Consider the following 7193-nt stretch of genomic DNA (forward strand, 5'->3'; position numbering starts at 1 on the left):
GAGACAAGCTCTTTCCTCTCTGGGCAGCTCTACTGCTTGTCGCCGTTGGCCGACAGAAGCTCCTCACCTCAGTTCCCCGAGGAAAAGAGCTCAGTCACCCGGGGGCTTTATCTGGGTGTACAGGGTTCCCACAACAAGCAGCACGGAGTGGAGAAGCAAAATGTTCACTAATGGAGACACAGGGCAGAGAGGATGCAGGTAAAGAGGGTCAGTTACCTTCCCCCTCAAGATGTTTGGCCGAGGGGCGCCTCTCTGCTGCTTCAACCGTTGACTGGCCTGGAAGAAAGAGGATAGAGTGGCTCAGCCATTCCCATCGACACCAGCTAAAGATATGCTCACACAGACCAGCCTCGGCTTCCCCTGCTTCACAGATTACCTGTTTTATCTTATTTTATTATTTTTTGTTTTGTGTTTTGAGGGAGGATCTCACACTGGTCCAGGCTGACCTGGAATTCACTATATAGTCTCAGGGTGGCCTCAAACTGCTGGCAATCCTCCTATCTGTGCCTCCTGAGTGCAGGGATTAAAGGCATGTGCCACCACGTCTGGCGACAGCTTGCCTATGTGGTAACAAACTATATTTGAATCTTTGTCAGACAAATATCCTCATTTTTTTCTACATGAAATGTACTATCTTCCTCTGGGGAGGAAGGATGCAGAGAGGATCAAGTTATAAAGGATTAACTGAGCCCCATTACTTATGCGTAGAGTCCACACTATATGACAAGTGATGGCAAATCTGTATATGGCCGTAAGTATACCATGTGATTCAGTGACAGCATCTGGTCATTTTTTCTGCCTGTTTGGACATCAATGACAAGTGTCACTGTCATCTTAACATGGAACAAGCCCATCAGATCCATCCTGTTCTGACTTCTTTCAGCCATTCCCCACAGTTTTCAAGGCATATAAAGCAACTTTTGTAGGGGCCATGCAAATGATTCTAGGAAAAAGCCTTATTATACTACTTGGTAATCCCAGTGTCAAAAATATAAAAATAGTTTAAGCATTTGAAAAGATTTCCAGTGACGATCATAACTCCTCCCACCCTCCAGTTTTCACGTCTTCTGAGCCAGTGGCTGCACAGAATTGAGGAGCACAGACATAGCTTGCTTCCAACGCGTGTCAGCCTAGGTTCGAAACCCCAGTACCCACAGAAAGTCAGATGCACACGGGGACACGTGCATCTGCAGGGCTTTTGCAGTGGCCAGAGGCCCTAGCATTCACATTTTCATATTCTCTCTTTATTCCCTCAAACTATGAAAAAGACACAGAATTGAATGGAAGGCATATACAGTATTGTAATGAAAATGGTTCAATCAGGGAATGATAAAATGTGGAGCAATACAAACATTGCAGATGATGAAACGTTTCAGAGTTCAGTCTACTTAGAAAATAAACCTGACTACTAGAAATGACACCAGAGGCCTGGAAAGCAGCAAACACAGACAATGTCTTTAAAGGAACCCAACAAATTCTTATGATTCCAAACTTTTTAAAGACAAAATGCAGCATCTGTGGTATTCCACATTTATCCAGATAGGGTAAGTTTTTGGGCAGAGCTCTGCGGAAGGACTTAGTTGACCATCCTAGGTGGGTGACTCCTTCCCCTCCTCCTCTGCTGTCCCCAAGGTCGGGAACAACATTCTGCTTCATTTGTGTTCTTTTTCTGCCTTGGCTCATCTTAGGGATGAGGCTTCTGGTGGAATCTGGAGACCAGCTCTTTCCTCTCTGGGCAGCTCTACTGCTTGTCGCCGTTGGCCGACAGCAGCTCCTCACCTCAGTTCCCCGAGGAAAAGAGCTCAGTCACCCAGGGGGCTTTATCTGGGTGTACAGGGTTCCCACAACAGGCAGCATGGAGTGGAGAAGCAAAATGTTCACTAATGGAGACACAGGGCAGAGGAGGATGCAGGTAAAGAGGGTCAGTTACCTTCCCCCTCAGGATGTTTGGCCGAGGGGCGCCTCTCTGCCACTTCAACCGTTGACTGGCCTGGAAGAAAGAGGATAGAGTGGCTCAGCCATTCCCATCTGCACCAGCTAAAGATATGCTCACACAGACCAGCCTCGGCTTCCCATGCTTCACAGATTGTCTGTTTTGTCTTATTTTATTATTATTTTTTGTTTTGTTTTTTGAGGTAGGGTCTCACACTGGTCCAAGCTGACCTGAAATTCACTATGTCATTTCAGGGTGGCATCGAACTCCTGGCAGTCCTCCTACCTCTGCCTCTTGAGTGCTAAGATTAAAGGCATGTGCCATCATGCCCAGCTAAATATTGCCTATGTGGTAACAAACTACATTTTAGTCTTTGCCAGACAAATACACTCATTTCTTTCTACATGAAATGTACTATCTTCCTCTAGGGAGGAAGGATGGAGAGAGGATCAATATCAAGCCATAAAGGAGAAACTGAGCCCCTATATTTATGCCTAGAGTCCACAGTATGTGACATGTGATGGTGAATCTGTACATGGCCCTAAGTCATGTGATTCAGTGGCGGCATCTGGTCATTTCTTCTGCCCATTTAGACGTCAACGACAAGTGTCACTGTCGTCTTAACATGGAACAAGACCATCAGATCCATCCCATCTGACTTCTTCCAGCCATTCCCCATAGTTTTCAAGGTGTATAAAGCAACTTTTGTAGGGGCCATGGGAATGATTCTAGAAAAAAGAACCTTTATTATGTTACTTGGCGATCTAGTGTCAAAAATATAAATATAATTTATTAAGCACTTGAAAAGATTTCCAGTGAAAATCATAACCATCCGCCCACCCTCCAGTTTGTACATCTTCTGAGCCAGTGGCTGCACTGACCACAGTAGTCCATCAACACCAGAGCTCACCAAGGGAAGTTGCCCGGGTTGGGTCCCAATGGTCAGAATTATGAGGACAAGAGATGCCCACACAGGTGGGTGTGTGTGGCTGTGCAATGAACCTTGAGGGGGCTGGAGCAGCGAGCTCAGAGAAGCAGAGACTAAAGGAGCAGCCGCAGGGAAATGAGAACCAAGCCTTGTCCTCCTGATAAAGGCAATGGAGGACAACAGGGAAGGGTCTTCAAGTGGTCCTCGTGTCCTGGAACTCGTAGGGATCACTCTGAAGCCGTCATGGATAATCTCCTAACGCCACGAAACAGACTGAGTTACAATGCCACCTAATGACGTGTAATGCAAACCTGCGGGGATATTTTTGCATAGACTGTGATCCATGAGTGTATGGCAGATGGAGTGGCAATATAAGGACTGTCCCAAAATGTCCCTTCCACAAAACATCTTAGACACTTCAGGATACTGGAAATGAACCAATGCTTATAGTAAAGCAGGAAGTATCATTCCCAAACAATACATTTGATGGCATTTTTATGTGTCCTGACTCCATCCTTCACTGTCCACTTCAGGGTTTGGACTAAACAGCAGCAGTCATATCATGGAGAAAATGACACCTTCAAGTCAGGAGCACGGCACGAGCTCTTCCCAGCAGAAGGACCGTGACTGGGACAGTCTGCCCTGCAGCCACACTTACATAAATGTGAAAGGTTTCCAATGGACCTCAGAGCAAAGTCTTTCAAAAACGATATTCACAAGCAGGCAAGCACAGTTCCACCACATGGTGTTTAAGGACCAACTTACAATCACTGTGCAACTGAATTATAAATCAACAATAGAATTTCTCAAGCCTACAAAACACTTACATTTGAAACAGCAAAATAAATTGCGACACAGACATCTCATCCTGTGTGTGTGATGACCTGGAAATCAAGGAAACAAATTCATTAACTGTGAAATGTAACAAATGCCAAGCTTATACCGAAATGTTTAGAATTGAGGAGCACAGAGATAGCTTGCTTCCAAAACCTTCCAGCATAGGTTTGAAACCCCAGTACCCACAGAAAGTCAGATGCACACAGGGACACATGCATCTGGAGTTTGTTCGCAGTGGCTATAGGCCCTAGCATCCCCATTTTCATTTTCATTTTCATTTTCTCTCTCTCTGTCTCTCTCATAAACAAGTAAATAAGCAAACTATGAAAAGGAAACAGAACTGAATGGAAGGCATATAGTATTGTAATGAAAATGTTTCAACTAGGGAATGATCAAATGTGGAGCAATGCAAACCTTCCAGATGATGAAAGGTTTCAGAGTTCTGTCTACTTAGAAAATAAACCTGACTACTAGAAATGACACCAGAGGGCCAGAAAGCAGCAAACACAGACGATGTCTTTAAAGGAACCCAACAAATTGTTATGAATCCAAACTTTTTCACCACGGAATGCAGCCTCTGTGGTATTCCATATTTATCCAGTTGACATGAAAAGCTGCATCCGCACAAACTCTCCCAGGAACATGCACATCGCCTGTGTCTACAGTCACATAAACTGGAATAAAACATCATATCTTTGCAGTGGTAATTGGATTAGTTTTAACTTCATCCATATAGAAGACTGTTCTGTATTTAAATTATGTTTTCAATGAGGAAAACACAGAACATGCAGGGTATGTTGATTAGCAAAACAGGATTACATAGGCAAGCTGTATTTTGATTCCCACTCAATGACCTTATGAAAAGCACAAAAGTGTAAACATAATATACAAAATGTCACCAGGGTTCTGAGCAAAGGGGGAAGCATTAGATACTGAAGGACAGACAATTTCTGTGTTAAAAAAGAAAGTTTCCAAAGCTGGGTGTAGTGGCACATGCCTTTAATCCTAGCACTCTGGAGGCAGAGGTAGGAGGATCGCTGTGAGTTTGAGGCCACCCTGAGACAACAGTGAATTCCAGGTCAGCCTGGGCTACAGTGAGACGCTATGTCGAAAAACAAAATGAAAACAAAAGAAAGTTGTGGGCTGGAGGGATGGCTTAGCTGTTAAGGCACTTGCCTACAAAGACAAAAGACCCAGGTTTAACTCCACAGGATCCACATAAGCCAGATGCACAAGGGGGCGCATGCATCTGGAATTCCTTTACAGGACTGGAGGTTCTGGCATGCCCATTCTCTCTCTCTCTGCCTTCCTATTTCTGTATCTCTCTCTGCCTGCCTATTTCTGTATGTATCTCCCTCTCTCTCAAATAAACTAATAAAAATAAAATAAAAAAGAAAGTTTCTGCTTGATACTGTGAGGGCAAAAACATGATCATATGGACATTTCAACCATAATTCACACAGACGATGTGCGCATGTGTAATGACAGATAGTAGCAGGATCCACATCACAGATGAGGATAGTTTCTGCCCGTCAAGGAAAACCACAGTTGACTACTTTTTGAGGCAAAGTCTGACTGGAGCTCAGGCTGCGGGTGGCCATGAACTCACAGTGATGCTCCTACCTCGGCCTCCTCCAAGGAATGAGAATAAGGAGGTGTCATTTAGAGGTGTTTTTTTTTTTTTTTTTTTTTTTTTTTTTTTTTTTTTCTTCTTCTTCTTCTTCTGTCTTTAACTATTCCTATGAGGGAAGTTCACACATAGAGAAAAGGGTGTGGCACAGCCCTGGTGGAGATCCCTGGACCTTGAAGACCCAGACAGGGTCCCCATCTCCGCTCCTTTGGTGCATTTTTCACCAGGCAGCCTTCACGACTCCCAGCATCCACACAGGTTGGGGGTCTGAAGCCCAGAATTCAGCTTCCCGCCCTGCCAAAGTCCTGTGTCACCTGGATTAAGGGAGTAAAGCCCTCATTCCCCAGACCAGGTCAAGGACAAGTTCTACTCGGCCTTGTTCCCCGCTTCTGGGCAGAGATTCATCCCTCCTCCCGGATGAAATGCACTGAAGATCAAAGAGGGGGAGATGAGGCTCCCTCCCCCCTCCTGTCCCTTGATGTTCCCCTTGAAAAGGTGCTGGGGCAAAGGAGGCAGAAGATGGGGAGAGGTAGGGAGCAGCGAGCAGAAGGGGGAGCTGACCCCTGCACCCCAACCCCCCGCTGGCCTTGCCCCATTTCCACTCCCTCGGCCCCGCCCCCTCAGGAAGTGTTCCCAGCCCAGAGATCTTTTTGTTGTTTGGTTTTGATTTTCCGAGGTAGGGTCTCACTGTAGCCCAGGCTGACCTGGAATTCACTGTGTAGTGTCATGGTGACCTCAAACTCTCCGCGAACCTCCTACCTCTGCCTTGTGGGTGCTGGGATTGAGGGCATGCGCCACCATGCCCTGCTTAGCCCAGAGATCTTTGAAGAGTGGCTGAAGATCTCCCAGGGTTGCCATCTCCCTTGGGCCACCCAAATTCCCACTGTTGGGGTTGACTTTCGGTCCCTGTGGATGAGGCCCCCTTTCTCCCCCCAAACCTTCGAAAGTAGAGGGGAGGGTCTGATCTGCCTCCCTGGTCCACAGTGTCTCAGGAAGAAACAAAAGCCCTGTCAAAACACTTCATACATCTACTCTGGGATAGGAACTAATGTCACGTACAACTTGCTGCTCCTACTTCAACCCAGTTACTGAATTTCTCCCCTACCTGCTCGCTGCTGTCGGCGCGGCCCTTCTTCCTCACGCTCGTCACTGGGATGGTTCTCCTGACGGTTTGTCCTATTTCGTTGAAATATGTTCATGATGGACGTCACTGAGAATGCATTCACAACACAGTCAGGTCAGCTTAGTGGCAGCAAATCAGAGGGAAATGAGTAATTATCCTGAGATTAAACACGTGATCTCATTTCACACTTTCCATATAGTCATCTCATACAGAATGGGGCCGCAGGAAGATGATAATGTTCAGTGCACCCTTAACAGAGTGTAGGTGAGGCCTACCTAAATTCATGAGATCATGTAGGAAAAAGAGCAGCATGCAGACCTGGTGGTCAGCATACAAACTCCTTTTAAAGCTCACATGTAATGAACACAGTGAAATTCCTGTGATTTCTGTTCCCCGTTCTTTGCACACTGACACTATAATCATCACAAGGGCTCCCTCTGTGAATGTTTGAGTCTAAATAATGTAAGGGCTTTTAATGAAAAGGCTGATACTTTGGAACTGCTCTGAGATGTTCGTTAAATGCCAGAGCACTGAGACAGGGGTGGTTGAGTTAAGAGAACACGTTTGGATGGTTCCAGGAAAGGGAAGAACCAATGTTCTTTACCTAATCATAACCCTTCCCAATTCAGGAGCATCAAACAGTATCCTCTCCAGTAAGGGAGGCAGGTAGGGGGCTGACCATACCTCCTACTTTTTTTTTTTTTTTTTTTTTTTTGCAGCGTGGGGGTGGGCAGAGAATGGG

The 7193-nt window shown here is 45.8% G+C and overlaps 1 long non-coding RNA gene across 1 annotated transcript; it reads right to left on the minus strand.

Moving 5' to 3' along the window:
• Nucleotides 1–216: 216 nt before the first annotated feature.
• LOC123454702 lies at nucleotides 217–6502 on the minus strand. The gene is made up of 4 exons (XR_006633446.1): nucleotides 6434–6502; nucleotides 3689–3745; nucleotides 1931–1990; nucleotides 217–276 (listed from the first exon to the last, which is right to left on the minus strand). It is a non-coding gene; the product is annotated as an uncharacterized LOC123454702 (long non-coding RNA).
• Nucleotides 6503–7193: the final 691 nt, after the last annotated feature.

This window comes from Jaculus jaculus, chromosome 14, assembly GCF_020740685.1.
Source record: "Jaculus jaculus isolate mJacJac1 chromosome 14, mJacJac1.mat.Y.cur, whole genome shotgun sequence".
Lineage (NCBI taxonomy): Eukaryota > Metazoa > Chordata > Mammalia > Rodentia > Dipodidae > Jaculus > Jaculus jaculus.